This window comes from Pinus tabuliformis, chromosome 3_1, assembly GCF_031772625.1.
Source record: "Pinus tabuliformis cultivar Carrire ecotype Pingquan chromosome 3_1, CPIR1, whole genome shotgun sequence".
Lineage (NCBI taxonomy): Eukaryota > Viridiplantae > Streptophyta > Pinopsida > Pinales > Pinaceae > Pinus > Pinus tabuliformis.
The window spans coordinates 654,581,833-654,598,206 of record NC_142301.1 but is presented as its reverse complement, the minus strand read 5'-3'; the positions used below and the strand labels follow the sequence as shown (position 1 = coordinate 654,598,206).

The window sequence follows — 16,374 nt, the reverse complement described above, 5'->3', positions numbered from 1 at the left end:
ATATTTTTGATGAACGAAATGGAAATCTAACCCGAATGGCAAAATTTTGCGATAATATTGGGTTATGTTATTTATTGTGCACGATTACGATTACCATTATTATTGGGTGAAGGTTCCAAACCTTAATATGAGAGAGAGGCACTCGTTGGACAGAAGCGCATTTGGGATTTTTACAACGGTTAGTTCCACACGATTTTCAAAATTTGCGACACATGAATAGGAATGGGAATGGGAATAATTAAGTTTGTAAGATGTGTGGCCAAAGCACGCTTGTGAATCTGAGAAGTAGTGGTGCCATCAATATCAATTTCTGTTCATTGCAAAATTCGTATGGGGAATTGTTGGGATAATTTATGCTTGGCATTTCATGTGGTTCCATGGTCTAGTGGTGAGGACATTGGACTCTGAATCCAGTAACCCGAGTTCAAATCTCGGTGGAACCTCGTTGCTCTGTTTCACAACCAATGGTTGTGTTGTGTTTTTCTTTTTCTTTTTCTTTTAATGCGGTGCGAAATAAGATTTGAGCACTTTGTGTTTGTTTTTCTTTTTATGCGGTGCGGTAAGTCCATACTTCTCCTTTTTGGTAGATTGAGGCAACCTATTATTAGAGTAGAGTGAGTGATGGATGTGGCTCTGGGTTTCACAGAAACGTCCATGCACAAAGCGATCACAGCTCCGTTGTAGTCTAGCTGGTTAGGATACTCGGCTCTCACCCGAGAGACCCGGGTTCGAGTCCCGGCAACGGAATTTTACATTGCGGGTTTTAAAAATGTTAATGTTTTTGTTTTTGTATGAGGGAGGACAGAGCTGGAATCGGATTGTTCCTTTTTCATCGCGGCAAAACTGTTTTTGTATGTATGAGGGAGGACACAGCTGGAATCGGATTTTACTTTTTCCATTGTAACATCGCGGAGCGGAGATCTTCTGGGATTTAAATGTATGTATTTGTATTGGAATCCAATCTAATACAAATCTAAAAATAGGTCAAGGACCTGACGATGCGTCTGCCGGGAGTCGAACCCGGGTCTATTGCTTGGAAGGCAATTATCCTAACCGTTGGACTACAAACGCTTTGCGGCAAACACCTGCCGCAAGCCTACTCACCTTCCGCACAAGGAAGGAAGGAAGCTAGCAGGCTATTACTCTAACCCTAACCGTAACCGTTGGACCGCAAACGCTCTCGCTGTAACAATTATGGTAACCGTCTTGCAAACCACAAAATGTAAATGTGAGAGCGCATAGTTGATGATAATACTAAATTCCCACTGAGATTCAAACCCCAAATCTCACGCAAACCAATGAATGAATATTATTCGACACAAACATCATCGGCTTCTTGTTATTGGTAACACGTACATACAGAAAGACGGAAGGGAAGGCGTGGAACGTCGCAATATATTCCCACATGCGTAACGCGAAATACATTTAGACATTGGATAATGAAGTAGAGTGCAGTCTCTAGTGTCTCTTCGGAGACATCCGATAAAATTGGAACGATACAGAGAAGATTAGCATGGCCCCTGCGCAAGGATGACACGCACAAATCGAGAAATGGTCCAAATTTTTTTATTGATTAATTAATCACAGCTTCTTTTTATTTTTATTATCCTCGTTTATTTATTAATTTAATTAATCACAGCTTCTTTTTATTTTTATTATCCTCGTTTATTTATTAATTAATCACAGCTTCTTTTTCTTTTTATTTTTATTTTTATTATCCTCGTTTATTTATTAATTAATCACAGCACTTTTTTATTATCCTCTTCTATTTATTAATTAATCACAGCTTTTTTTATTATCCTCTTCTATTTATTAATTAATCACAGCCTTTTTTATTATCGTCTTTTATTTATTAATTAATCACTCCTAGTACCCTTGCTAGAATAGGGGTTTTCTTGCTAGTACCCTCGATAATAATGATTTTTTGATACTCAAAGTGCACCTAGGATGCATGTATGAGCCTCCAACTCATGGTTATGGTCAAAGTTGGCAACAATTTCCAAGAAATGATCTTTGAAGGTGATTTATGTGCGAATGAAGGTGAATCTTAAAGGATATAGAACATGGGTTTCTTGGTAGGATGCCCCAAATTGAGTAAGGTGAGGGCCATTTGACAAAATAAGGCATGATTTGAGATTAATGGTTGGTTATTTAATTAAGGTTTTCCTAGATTTCATGTTGTGCCCATATTTAAAAAAAACAGGCAAATACAAATTATGCTCATATTCGCAGAATAGGCAAAATAAAATTGGCTTATGGTTAGAAATTAGGTTGTAATTTATTCTCAAAGATACCTAATTGATTCATATTCTTTCAGATTGAGTAAATGGTATTTTGTAATTTCTTCCCAATTCCAAGATTGGGGAAATGAATTCAACATGCTCTTTTAGTCCAAAGAATTGAGCTCTATTATTCTGTAATTAGAGGTATGATATTTAATATATGAGGTTGGTTGATTTCCAAAGACATTTCTCATTGGTTGTGACTTGATCTAATTTTCCTCCAAGCACGTTTCATAGGTCAGGAAGGAAACCTCGACCCAAGTAACATCCCATTGTTTTGTATTTTTTTACTTAAATTAGTTTCCAATTTTGATTTGGGTTTTATATTGTAGCATTTAGATCATCTTATTGTAGCACTTGATTTTATCTTTGTAGCTATACAGTTAGGTAAATTGTAGCATTTTATTTTTCCTTTCTTTTTCATATATTTACCCATTTATTTATAGTCTTCATTTGGTTTGATATGTTGTCTCTTGCATTTTCTTTTGTGCTACTATAATTTAATGCAATTCAGAGTTATTATAGTCATATTTTGATAAATGAATAATCACTTTCTACATGTACAAGAAAAATCAAGGTGAAAAATTGTACTTCAAATCCCTTTGGGAGGTTAGCTGTAAAGAAATTAGCAATCAATTTTATTACGGCCTTTATACTTTTCCTAAACGATACCTTATTTCACATTTCAGTGATATGTTTCAGTTGATTGTGAACAATATCTATAATTATCTAATGCTCAAATCTAACCTCGTTTTTATAGCAAGAACACTTAAGTTGTTAAGTCAAAGACTACTTCCTATGCCTCATAAGGAGGTCTAGAACAAAGAACTAGTCACTGACTTTTGAATCTAGTTTGTTCATCAAAGATTTAATTTCCTTTGGACACAAATGGTTTATAAATTCACTAAATGGCATAGAACACAAGATCATACTATAGTCATATTCGTGCATATATAAGCAATCTAGACATGATATTTAGAGCAATTGAATTCTGGTCACACTTACTATCAGTTATGTGAACAAAATGAGAGTGTCTGAGGTTTCCTTCATGAATCGGTTTCTTGATATTTGATTATATTACAGAATGATTCCTTTTCTTTACAACTAGAATGATTCATGAGCTTTGATCCCACACATATTGTGCATGCATCTTGCAAGCTTACGAGCCCCGGGTTGGCATTTAAATGTAATGGAATTTATCTCATATAAATCACCTAACAATGATGATGATAACAATGATAAAAATCAATGAATAATAACGAAAGTGAAGAATGTGATCACAATGATGAAAAATACTCATTGTTGTTGTTTTTCTCATGGTTATTGATCATTTTTTTCATTGTTATCAACATTATTGATGTTATTGTGAGTGCTCTAAATTGATGCTATCATCATTATTAATCAACCCCCTTTTGACCCTATAAACTCTGCTCTTATTGAAATATTATAATCTTTTCCATGCCATTAATGGGAAAAATTGCACCTAAAGCGATACAAGGTAACTTGTTAACTATTTATTATTATTTCCAATGTTTTAATGATTTAAAGGGATTAATTAATATTATTTAGCACTAATGGCGATTTTAATCCAAGCCTTGTAACCCACACAACATTCAATAATCCCCATCCATGGTTGATATGGTTGTGGACCTCCAAAGTAAGAAACAAAACATGGGTTTTCTTTCTGGCACCTTTAGGAAGCTCTTGTGTTCATTGGATCAACTCCAAGATTATTGAAGGAAAAATTAGTCACTAGTAAACATCACAGTCAACAAACCTCAATATGGACCATTTAAATAAGGTAATTGGTCCTATGCAATAGTTCACACAAATTCACATGCCTCCAATGATTTGCAGTTTGTGTAATTTGGGTTAAATTCTAAAATTGCATGGGAATCCACTAAGTTTACCCGACATGATTTATTTTTATATGTATTCATAATTGCTATGCCAAACACAGGGTATTCATGGAATACACCTGCTTGTTACATTCGCCATGTAAAAACTATATAACTCGACCCTTGCATATTGTAAAGATCCATCAGTCAAATAAGTAACTATAGTATAATGTTCTAAATATATATTTCGATTGATCTAATCGCTAGGAACTTTTGTATTTTCTTATGTATTTTTTAGATAGATTAATAAAACTCCATTGTTGGTTTTTTTTTCAGGAGGTGATTTTGGTTTAATCCTTCTCAAGAAACATGATGTTGGTTGAGAAGGGCCCGATAATTCAACCATGTTGCCCCTGTTTCATTAGCTTTGTAATGTAGCTTGGTTTGTATCTCATTTACAAATTATGTGAGTAACTCTTTCAATTTATACTTAAGTCGCATATCGATCCTTTTCTCTTTATCTAAATTGCATACTAATAATTTATAACTAGATTTTTTTTTTTATTCCGTTTCCTTTCATTTATCATCAGAACTATAATTAGATATTCTTCACTTCATAACCCAACTTTTGTTCTAATCCATTAACTCATAATTACATTTGTGATTCAATTTTTAGATGTATTGATACTCTATTTTGGATAATGCTTTTAATTTATTTTCATTTGCAAAAGAAAGATTCACCACTGAATGACAGGGATAACATGTTGCAACTATTCATGGTTGCATGAACACCTTGTTCAATAATTTTGAAATATCATAACTTGTCAAGAAGGATCTTTGTCTTGACACCCCAGTGATCATGATATGTCTTAGAATTCCTTCCTTTCCTTGCATTTACATTGATGTTTGATAGAAGTGAGATTTCTTAGAAATTATGAGGCATGCCCTCTATAATGAGTATTTGGCATCCAACTAGAATAAAAATGCCACTGCAAGATATTAGGAATCATGGATGGGTCGAGGGTCCTTGACTATCGCCAAGTAATGGAGGGTTAACAAGAACCCCTCGCACTAAGCCATACTTCTTCGGCTCAAGCATCATGGGCAACAACTCCTCAAATCATCACATATGACCTTTGTGGGGCATCAATCACCTATAAATGGTATAGGTTAGTTATGAATCAATAATGGGTCTTGAGGAATATACTAGATCAAAGGATGACAACAAGGGTGTTAAAACCTAAATGACTCTTATTAAGCTCAAGTTGTATTAATAAAACCTACAACCCATGAAGTTAATCAAGCTATAGCGTAAGATGCATCCTCAAACCATTAGATGGGAATTTTATGGTGTCTTTTTAGCATATGATCCCAATTGGATACTTATATTGTTTTTCATCCATCTTGATGCACTCAAAGTCGAAAACGTGGAGGAATCCACTTATGGGGCCATTTTTATCAGCAGGACCCAGTTTGAAAAATTGGTGTCTAAAACCTTCCAGGAGTGTTTTGAGGCATCAAATGATGTTTTTTGGGGTAAAAATTTTCCGCCCTTGGGTGTACCGTTTTTCATATTCACACACATACACCTTTCCAACAACATAAGAATCACCTCAATTGAAGTCCATATGCAAAATTTATGCCACTCGGAAGTTGACCTTCCTATTTTGGCCACAATAATTTGAGAGGATGCCACATCAGCCTCTTTTATTCATTGAAAATGGGTTATCCATGTGATCATGATGAATAAGGTTCAAGAAGATTCCATATGGTAACTTTGTTTAAGAGTTGAGAGAGTCAAACCTAACCACTAGTAGTCTATGAGGATGTTGGCCACTAGGAGAAAAATGGGTTCCATTCTTTTCGAGTGTATCTTGTTCCATGGACGAGCAGAGTAGCCGAGAGGGATAGGGAGACAATAAATAGAGAGGATTTTTGCACTGAGGTAGCCCAAAGGCCAAAAACCTCGAGAGGGATAGGGAGACAACAAATAGAGAGGATTTTTGCACTGAGGTAGCCCAAAGGCCAAAAACCTTACTTCTTTGTACATGTAGCTATTTTCTATTCAAAGAAATAGCCCAAGTAGAGCGACCTCACCTTCCAGTTGGGTTTTCTTCCGATTGGGATTTCTAGGTTATATCTTGTGTCAATAATGGTTTTCAATTTTTTTTTTTTATATTCCATATTTTATACATAATTATAATTTGCATGCATAGACAATAAAAAATAACTTGCAAATCCAAAAATCTAAAGAGAAATAAAACGTCACTGTAGATTTTGGATTTTTAAGTATAATTTTTCAGATTTGTTATGACAAACTATCTAGTGGAATATCCACGAAAATTTATGAATCATATTGTTATCAAATCATGTTTATTTGGGTATATTATGGATATTTTTAGGTGATCTATATTGGAGAAGACAAATGTCATAAAACACTAGTCACGACCAACGAATCTGTGATGCAACCTTCGTAATCTTATAGAGGATAGGATTTTGCAGTTGGAAGCACAAGTTGCAAATATAAGCCATAATGTGATTCTTGAAATGGAGACCCTGGAAAATAAGCTTGAGCTTTTTGACGAAGATGGGGGTTATAATGTAGATGTCTAATCACAAGGGATATCGAGAGATCAAGAAGGAATAGAGAATGAGTTGAAGAAAGGAACAAAAAATAATAAACCTAGTTCGAGTGTTGTGAACCATTCACAATCCCTATTCAAAATGGAAGTGAAGGTCAATATCAAGTCGTACCAAGGTGATATCGATACTAGGAATATAAATCACTAGTTTTAACAATTAGAAGATTATTTCAATGATCATCATATACAGGAAGAATATAATATTTCATTTGTGTGACTAAAATTAGAGGGCCATTTTGTGTCCTAGTGGGAAAGCCACACAAAAAACTTGAGGTTGGAGGGAGATATTCTAGTGACTAAGTGGGATGAATTTAAATTCTCATAAAGTCACAATTTACCCTATTAGGTATGTTAAGGACTAGTGGATTTGATGGCACTACTTCATGGAGAAGTAAGGGCAAAGTGTATAGGAGTACACTGCAAAATTTAAAAAGTTGGCTATCATGTTGGGTATATCCCCAAAGAACCTAAATGTACTTCTCAAGTATGTAGGGGGTCCACACATCCATCTGTGGAATAAAATGAGGATGTTCAAGCACATACCGATGGATGAGGCTTGTGTACATGCACAATACTTGGAGAATAAAGGCTTGAAGAAAGGGAAATCAAGTGGATTTAAGTAGAAGGAGCAACCATATGCTTCTAAGGATGGGAAGAAGAAGTGTAAAGGGGGAAAGATAAAATATGAGGGCCATAACACACTAGTGCAAATATCTCAACAACCACTACAACCACTTTACATTGATAGACATATAGAGGAGAGTGTTGGAAGTTGCATCCATAGCTTAACTAGAAGAACAAAAAGAAATATAATAAGAAGAAGAATCTCATGGCCATTAATTCAAGAAACCAGGTTGGAAGCAACTCGGATGTGGATGAGAATATTGTCCATACATTAGTGTAAAAGGAGGTGAATTTGACTAGCCTTTAGAAATAAGAATAGAAAGAAAATACCATTCATATAAAGACATAGGTTATAAAGACTAATATTAATGCTCTGTTTGAGTAAAGATCACAAATAAATATTATTGCAATAGAACTGGTCAATAAATTAGGATTGGAAGTTCATGATCATCCAAGCACATATACATTGGGATGGGTACATAAGGTTGTAGAGGCAAAGGTAACAAAAAATGAAAAATTAGTTTTGTTACTAATTTTATTGATGAAGTAGAACTAGATGTAGTCCCTTGCATACATAGTGGTGTTTGGAAGTCCTTGCATGTAAATGAGGGATGCAATATTCATGCGGAGAGACAACCAATACTGACTCGTTGAGGATGGAAAATCATTCACCATCAATGCACATAAATTCAAGAAAAAAATTTCACTAGGAAGTTCCAACTAAGACAAGAAACTCATGAGTTATAGGCAAAAGTGTGTCTTACTTTTTTTAAGAGAAAACTAGTTTGTAGAAGATTTAGTAAGAGAAAAGGCATCCTTGGAGGGGTGTAATAAGAAATAAAAAAAAGCAACTGGAAAGAGTTGCTACATGCATACAATGATGTGCTCCAAGATCCTATAGGGATACCACTCAAGAGGGAAGTGGAGTACAAGATCCAACTATTGTCAGAATCCCCATTGCTAAACATTGGGTTGTACAAGAAGTTTGTTATAGAAGCAAGTGAGGTGAAGAATCAATTGCAAAAAATACTAAAACAAGGTTTCATTTGACTGAGTATGTCACCATGTGGGTCACCCATCATCATTGTGCCAAAGAAGGATGGGACTTGGTGAATATGTATATATTATAGGGTGTTGAACAATATTACACTCAAGAATAGGCACCCGTGACCCAAAATAGATGATATGTTGGACAAGTGCAACAAGAAAAGTACTTCACCAAACTAGACTTAAAGTTTGGATATCACTAGATTTGATTCAAAGAAGAATATATCTCAGAGACCGACTTTAAAACTAGGAAATGTTTGTTTGAGTGGTTGATTATGCCATTTGACCTATGCAATGCACCAACTACATTTTTTAGGTTAATGAATGATATATTGCACCATTTTATAGATTCATTTGTTATTTCCCATTTTGATGATTTACTAGTATACAGTGCCACCTGGGAGGATCACATCTCACATTTGACACAAGCGGTAGAAACATTAAACAAGCACTAGCCTCTAGAAAATATCAAGAAGTGTGAGTTTTCATAACAGTCTTTGGTGTATCTAGTCTATGTGATAGGTGGAGGAGAGCTGAAGATAGATCCCGCCAAGATGGATATCATCATGAAATGGCCAATGCCTACTAATGTTTATGAGGTTAGGATTTTTGTTGGGGTAGCACAGTACTTGTGGAAATCATAGCCTCATTTTTAGTGGTAGCATTTGTTGATTTTTCATAGGTATTCTATATGATAATTACTTCTAATTATTTTTACTTTAAGTCTCATTGTATTCACATTAGTCATTAAGAAATTACACACAACATCTTCAACAGTGGAACAAAATTAATAGTAGGATCATAAAGATATAGCCAAACATGCAATACAAACATTTTACGCTGGGAAAACCCACATGGGGGAAAACCAAACAACCTTTTCCTTAGAGAAATTATGTAATTCAAAAATACATACAATATTATATTTTAGTCAACAATCAAACTAACTAATTACAAAGCCCATGTCAAAGCTAGTCAAACTTCTATCTAGATATAATTCTACTCAGAATTTTGGTTTACTCAATAATTTAGCCTCCTTCGTGGAATAGATCTACCTTAGATAAATCGTCTACTTCAAAGATACTTTTATCTGTCTCATAAGCCTTCTTCCTTTTAGAGGAACTCAAACTCCCTTCTGATCCTTTGATGATACACAGAGGATCTGAATTGGTTGCACTTTGGAGGAATATGAGTAGTGTATCTATAAAGGTTAAGAGTGTCCCAAGGGTCACACTTACTAGACTGTTGGGCCAAATTTATCTTTATGAAGGCTGAATTAACATTGTGAGGATATAAAATTAAATTTCAATAATTTAAATTCACTTTCTTGAAACAGGCATGAAGAACATATCTTGATTTTGTCTTTACATAAATTTGAAGGGTTAAAATATAGATTATGAAGACCGACAACACTCCCTCTTAGCTATGGAGGTATTCATAATAACTATCTAGATGTTCTCTTATTGAAAGTTTTCTCTAATAAAATGTTTGTAACTTATCATAAACATCAACATCATTCTATTACCATAATCTTGGTCAACAATCCTGTCTCAAGGTAAATCATCATCATCACTTATTTACCATAATTTTGGTTGGTACCTCTGACTTATGGTGTATCAACACCATAATTGGTTAGTAATCCTCACCTCTGGTACATCATTATAATCAACTAGTCATCATATTTCTTATTGTTACCTCTGAGCTATGGTGTATCATCACCATAATCATAGTTGGTGCTCTTGACCTAGATTAGTCTTGGTTCACTATCAATCTGGTCAATATCTTCGACTCATGGTGAATCTCCAAAAGCCTCACTCGTCATGAGAAATTTTGGGCCTAATGCTAAATGTTCTCATTCAACCTATTTGGAGAGTCTAATCCTGATGATGAAAGACACCCACTCAACTGCGTTATTATGGGCCTCTAGGACCATTCTTCCTAATTCTGGTCAACATAATTGTGTTATGAAACCAACTCAAGAAAAGATAGAAAAGATAGATCAACACCTTAGAATTCAGCCTCTTCGAGGGGGCAACCTCCTTTACATTACATAAATGAACAATTCTTGGATGATTCAAATGACAAAACCTCCTTTCTATATATAGGAGTCTAAGGAGTCACAATATAATCCAGCCGACCTAACAATAATAATATAAAGCCACAAAAATAACAATAGAGGGATTCTATGGGGCACAGTAATAACAATATGGGGGCAATAGGGGCACAACAATATTAATAAGGGGTATAACTACAATAGTAATGGGGTAATCACTAGTATTATAGGGACCCAACATGCCCCTCTCCTTCAAAAAAGTGTTGTCCTCAACGCTTGAGTAGTTCTGGATACTTCTGCATAAAATTCTTATCCTCCCATGTGGAATCTTCAGCGGATAAGTTCTTCCACTTGATAAGATACTCAGGAATTGATCGATTTCGTAGCTGTCGAGTTCTTGTTTCTCTGACTGCTTCCGGTTCCAATATAATTTTTCCTTCCTCGTCAAGTTCTAGCAATATTGTTTGAACTGGGAGCTTGTCGCCTATAACCTTCTTTAAACATGAAACATGGAAAACTGGGTGCAATCGAGAAGCTGCAGGAAGCTCCAATTTGTATGCCATAGTACCAATCTTTTGCAACACCTTGTACGGACCATAATACTTTGGTGATAATTTATTATCCTTCTTAGCTTACTTGAGGGACATTTGCTTATATGGTTGTAGCCGTAGGAATACCCAATCACCTACATCAAAACTTCTTTCACTGTGATGTTGATTTGCCTGTTGTTTCATTCTATTCTGTGCCAACACGAGGTTATCCTTTAAGAGTTGGAGGACTTGTTGTTGATGTTCGATGTGATGTTCCACTGCCTGAACCTTAGAATTTTCTCTTAAATATGATGTGATGGATGGTGGTTGATACCATAAAGTGCCATAAATGGGGTCATTTTTGTTGTTGTATGGAAGGAAGTGTTATACCACCATTCAGCCAGAGGCAACCATTTGACCCATTGTGTCTGTTTATCAGATACAAAGCAACGAAGATATCCTTCCAAACATTTTTTTACTATCTCAGTTTGCCCATCAGATTGAGGATGATAAGATGAGCTATGAGCTAACTGAGTACCAAGAAAAGAAAATAATTCTGTCCAAAAATTTCCAGTGAAAATGGGATCTCTGTCACTTACAATAATCTTTGGGTTTCCATGTAGCTTTTGAATTGTTTCCATAAATGCAGTAGAAACTGTACTGGCTTTAAATGGATGTGATAATGCACAAAAGTGTGCATACTTGGTAAGTCTGTCAACTACCACCATGATGACACTCTTTCCCTCAGACTTGGGTAAACCTGTGATAAAATCCATTGAAACCTCCTCCCGGATAAAGGTTGTAATAGACCTGGTGTCTTAATTGTTTCAGCTTTATTTTGTTGGCAAACCAAACATTCCGCCACAAACTTTTGAATATTTGATTTAAGGCCATCCCAAAAAAATTCCTTCTTAACCCTATGGTAAGTTTTTAAAAATCCTGAGTGCCCTCCTAAGGGAGAAGTGTGCAATTCCATAAGAATCTTTTGTTTTAGCTGGGAATTCTTACAGAGGTATAAGCGATCTTTGTACCATAACGAATCATTTTTCCAGCTAAATGTATCAGACGTACTGGAATCTTGTTGTAACTTTCGAATAAGTGCCCACACTTCTTCGTCATTCTTCCATTCCTCCCTTGCTTCATTTATCCAATCTGGTTGGATAATAGAAATGGCGCACAACAATGCTTCCACATCCTCATCCTTTCTTGAGAGTGCATCTGCCACCACATTTTGCTTCCCTTTTTTGTAGATGATTTCAAAGTCATAACCCAACATCTTTGTGACCCACTTTTGTTGCTCTTCAGAGGATAATCTTTGTTCTAAAAAGTATTTAAGGCTATCATGATCTATTTTTACCTTGAAGTGTCTTCCCATTAGGTAGGGTCGCCATTTCTTAAGTGCATGGAGTATTGCCAACATTTCCTTCTCATAAATAGCTTTGCTTAAAAACTTTCCCTTGATTGGACGACTTTCAAAAGCAATGGGTCTTTCATCTTGCATTAGAACAACACCAATTCCATTTCCTGAAGCATCACATTCCACAATAAAGGTTTTTGTGAAGTTCGGTGTAGCTAAGACCGGTGCTTGGCACATTGCCTCTTTAAGATGTTCAAAGGCCTTTGTTGCTTCCGGAGTCCATGAAAATGCATCTTTCTTCAAAATAATGTTAGAGGTGCTGCTATTCTCCCATAATTCTTAACAAACTTGCGATAATACCCTGTCAACCCGAGAAATCCTCGCAGATGCTTTATGGATGTGGGGATTTTCCATTCCTTAATGGCTTTAATTTTGCTAGGGTCTACCTTAACTCCTTCATGAGATACAATATGACCCAGATATTCCACCTCCTGGACTCCAAAGAAACATTTGGATCTTTTTGCATATAATTGTTTCTCCTCCAATAGTTGTAGCACCCTGTCAACATGTTCAACATGATCCTTCCAAGACTTGTTGTAGATTAGTATATCATCAAAAAATACTAACACAAATTTTCTAAGGAATGGTTTGAAAATTGAATTCATCAAACCTTGAAATGTTGAAGGTGCATTGGTAAGGCCAAAAGGCATGACCAAAAATTCATAATGACCCTCATGAGTTCTAAATGTTGTTTTCGGAATGTCTTCAATCTTCATTCTGATTTGATGATATCCTGAACGAAGATCCAACTTGGTGAAGTAAATTGATCCATGCAATTCATCCAGTAATTCATCAATGACAGGAATGGGGAACTTATCTTTAATAGTGAGCTTGTTGAGCTCCCTATAATCCGGACACATGCGCCATGATCCATCCTTCTTGTGCACCAATACTACTGGAGCAGAGAAAGAACTTTGACTTGGTTGAATTATACCAGCCTCTAGAATTTCTACAACCATACGTTCAATTTCACTCTTTTGGACATAGGGATATCTGTACGGCCTGATGTTTGGAGGAACACTTCCTGGAATCAGATGAATAGCATGATCATGATCACGCATAGGTGGGAGACCTTTGGGAGTCTCAAATACCTTGGAATGATTGTCCAGGACTTTTTGGAGATTTGGAGAAATAGATGATTCTGATGTGGAAACATCTAGCGAACATAATTGTGCAATTACACCTCTTTTCTCCTTTTTTAGAAGCTTTTTCATACCATTAGAGCTGATTATCTTTCCTGGTTTCCCTGCAATACCCCTTAATTCAACTTCCTTTCCTTCTGTAGAAAATTTGATGAAAAGTTCTTGAAAATTAAAAGCTATTGTACCCAAGGATTGTAGCCATTGGACTCCTAGTACAACATCAACACCCCCCATTGGAATGGAAAGCATTGGGCTAGTCAATACATATTCTCCCATGGATAGCTTGATATTATGGCACTTTCCAGAGAAATTTATTGTTCCTCCATTTGCAATCATCACTTGACACTCTGGTGCTGGATATAGGAAGCAATTCAATTCTTTTGCTACCTTACAATGAATAAAATTGTGGGTGCTTCCTGAATCAATCAACACTATTACCTTTTTCTTCTTGATTTGTCCTTTTATCTTGATGGTTTGAGGAGTGGTAATTCCCGCCAATGCATTACAAGATATGGTCAGATTTATTTGTTCTTCATCTAGGCTTTGTTCCTGGAGAATATCCTCTTCTTTTGACCTTTCTTGCTCCTTTTCTTCTTCCTCTTCACAATCTATGTAGAATAATTTCTTCTCAGCACACTTATGACCTTTAGTGTATTTGCTATCACAACTGTAACAAAGCCCTTTTTCTTTTTTTCTTCCAATTGTTGTGGTGTCAACCTTATAGGTTGTGGAAGACTAGGGGAAACAACACTTCCGTCTTTATAGTTGTGAGTGGTATGCTTCCTGGTTGCCATAATTTTGCTTTCCATTTTTCTTGCTAACCTGAATGCCTTCTCTAATGAATCAGGTTCCAAAAGGCGAACATCATGTTGGATATTATCCTTTAAAGACCCTATGAACACATCAATCCTATGCTCCTCTGGAATATCTTTTACCCTTATGTTCAATTTTTGGAACTCCTCAATGTGCTCCATTATTGAACCCTTTTGTTTGAGACTTATCAATTGGCTAAAAAAAGTGTTGCTTTTTGTATCCTCATAATGTGCTATCAATTCTTCCGTAAAAATTACCCAAGTGATAAATTGTTTAAGAGAGCAAAACCATTGATGCCATACAAACTGATTTGGTTCCAAATATAAAGTTGTCATACGTACCTTTTGTGTGTTTTGCACATTATTGAGATCGAAGAATTGCTCCATTTGTAATATCCATGTGGCGGGATCCTTGCCATCAAACTTCCTCATATCGATTTTTGGAATATGGTGAGTCTTCGATCCAACATTAGAGGCTATGGAATCATGATTAACATTTCTTTTGTTCTCATCATGAGTTTCCTTTAGTACCCTTTCACCCTTAGTGACCATTTCTTGTAGCAACTTATTCATATTTATTTTCATTTCATCCATGTCTGTCTCCAGATCTATCTTCAAATCATCCATCTTAGCTTCTACGCCTTTCTTTAAACCATCCATCTTAGCTTCTACATCTTTCTTTAAACCATCCATCTTAGATTTTGTTCCTTTTTGTGCAAGTGACAATTGTTGCACTTGGTCTCGTAATTTTGATATATCATGTTGCATTTCTTCCTCTTCTTCATGGGTCATTCTAGAGCTTTCAGGTTGCCTACTAGGTGTTTTAATTTTCTTTCCTTGGGGCATCAATTACCGATAATAATGCTTTGCTATTCCCTTTGAATTCCTTCGAACTAATTTTTCAAACCAATCTTATGCAAAAATTTTAAAAAACTACACACCTTTTTTTCACTTTGTAGGAGCTCAATATTGCCTCTGATGTATCTCTGTACTTTCCGATCATCTAGTTCTGAATTTGTGACCTGCAATAGCCCTTTCTGTCCTCTTTCCAATGCCACAAGTCTGACCCAAATTTAGTTCTCCAAGGAAGAGTTATGCAAAATCTCCCACAGTGACTTGATTATAGACTAGTTCAATAGAGCGAACTTGTACGACGTGCCACGAGTCACTGTTTCGACCTTTGGATCTGAAAAATCCATACAAGAAACTACAATCCGTCCTCTTTTTGTACCTCTTTTTTTACCTTCTTATGAAATTTCAATATGATCCCCAAAGAGAAAGTTATGACGATTTTCCCTAGGTCACCTGTTTGGAATGTAATTCAAGAGTCTGCAAAAAGACCAACTTCCTCAGATCATATCTCCGCAAATATAGCGCGAAAAGCTCTGAAATTCGGACCTGAGCTTCAACGCGATTTCTTCTCAAATGGGTTTTTTTTGCAACTTCTGAAACATCGCAGAAAAAAAGTTATAGCAAAAATTCCACGAAGACCTGTTTGGAGCAGCGAAACCCTAGAATCCAAAGCTCTGATACCAAATGTTATGAAACCAACTCAAGAAAAGATAGAAAAGATAGATCAACGCCTTAGAATTCAGCCTCTTCTAGGGGGAAACCTCCTTTACATTACATAAATGAACAATTCTTGGATGATTCAAATGACAAAACCTCCTTTCTATATATAGGAGTCTAAGGAGTCACAATATAATCCGGCCGACCTAACAATAATAATATAAAGCCATAAAAATAACAATAGAGGGATTCTATGGGGCACAATAATAACAATATGGGGGCAATAGGGGCACAGTAATAACAATATGGGGGCAATAGGGGCACAACAATATTAATAAGGGGTATAACTATAATAGTAATGGGGTAATCACTTGTATTATAGCGACCCAACAAATTGACACAAGAAGAATGATTGTCCTCTGTTGAAATATTCTCCCTAATTCTAGTCAATATATTTGACCCAGAGAGAATGATTGTCTCT

The 16,374-nt window shown here is 35.7% G+C and overlaps 4 non-coding genes across 4 annotated transcripts; 3 read left to right on the top strand and 1 right to left on the bottom strand.

Moving 5' to 3' along the window:
- The first annotated feature begins 371 nt into the window (after window positions 1-371).
- Window positions 372-443, top strand: TRNAQ-CUG (transfer RNA glutamine (anticodon CUG)). Its single transcript has one exon. It is a non-coding gene; the product is annotated as a tRNA-Gln (tRNA).
- Window positions 444-674: 231 nt separating this feature from the next.
- TRNAE-CUC (transfer RNA glutamic acid (anticodon CUC)) lies at window positions 675-747 on the top strand. The gene has a single exon. It is a non-coding gene; the product is annotated as a tRNA-Glu (tRNA).
- Window positions 748-999: 252 nt separating this feature from the next.
- On the bottom strand, window positions 1,000-1,071 carry TRNAG-UCC (transfer RNA glycine (anticodon UCC)). Its single transcript has one exon. It is a non-coding gene; the product is annotated as a tRNA-Gly (tRNA).
- Window positions 1,072-1,463: 392 nt separating this feature from the next.
- On the top strand, window positions 1,464-1,566 carry LOC149188772 (U6 spliceosomal RNA). Its single transcript, XR_016256613.1, has one exon. It is a non-coding gene; the product is annotated as a U6 spliceosomal RNA (small nuclear RNA).
- The last annotated feature ends 14,808 nt before the right edge of the window (window positions 1,567-16,374 follow it).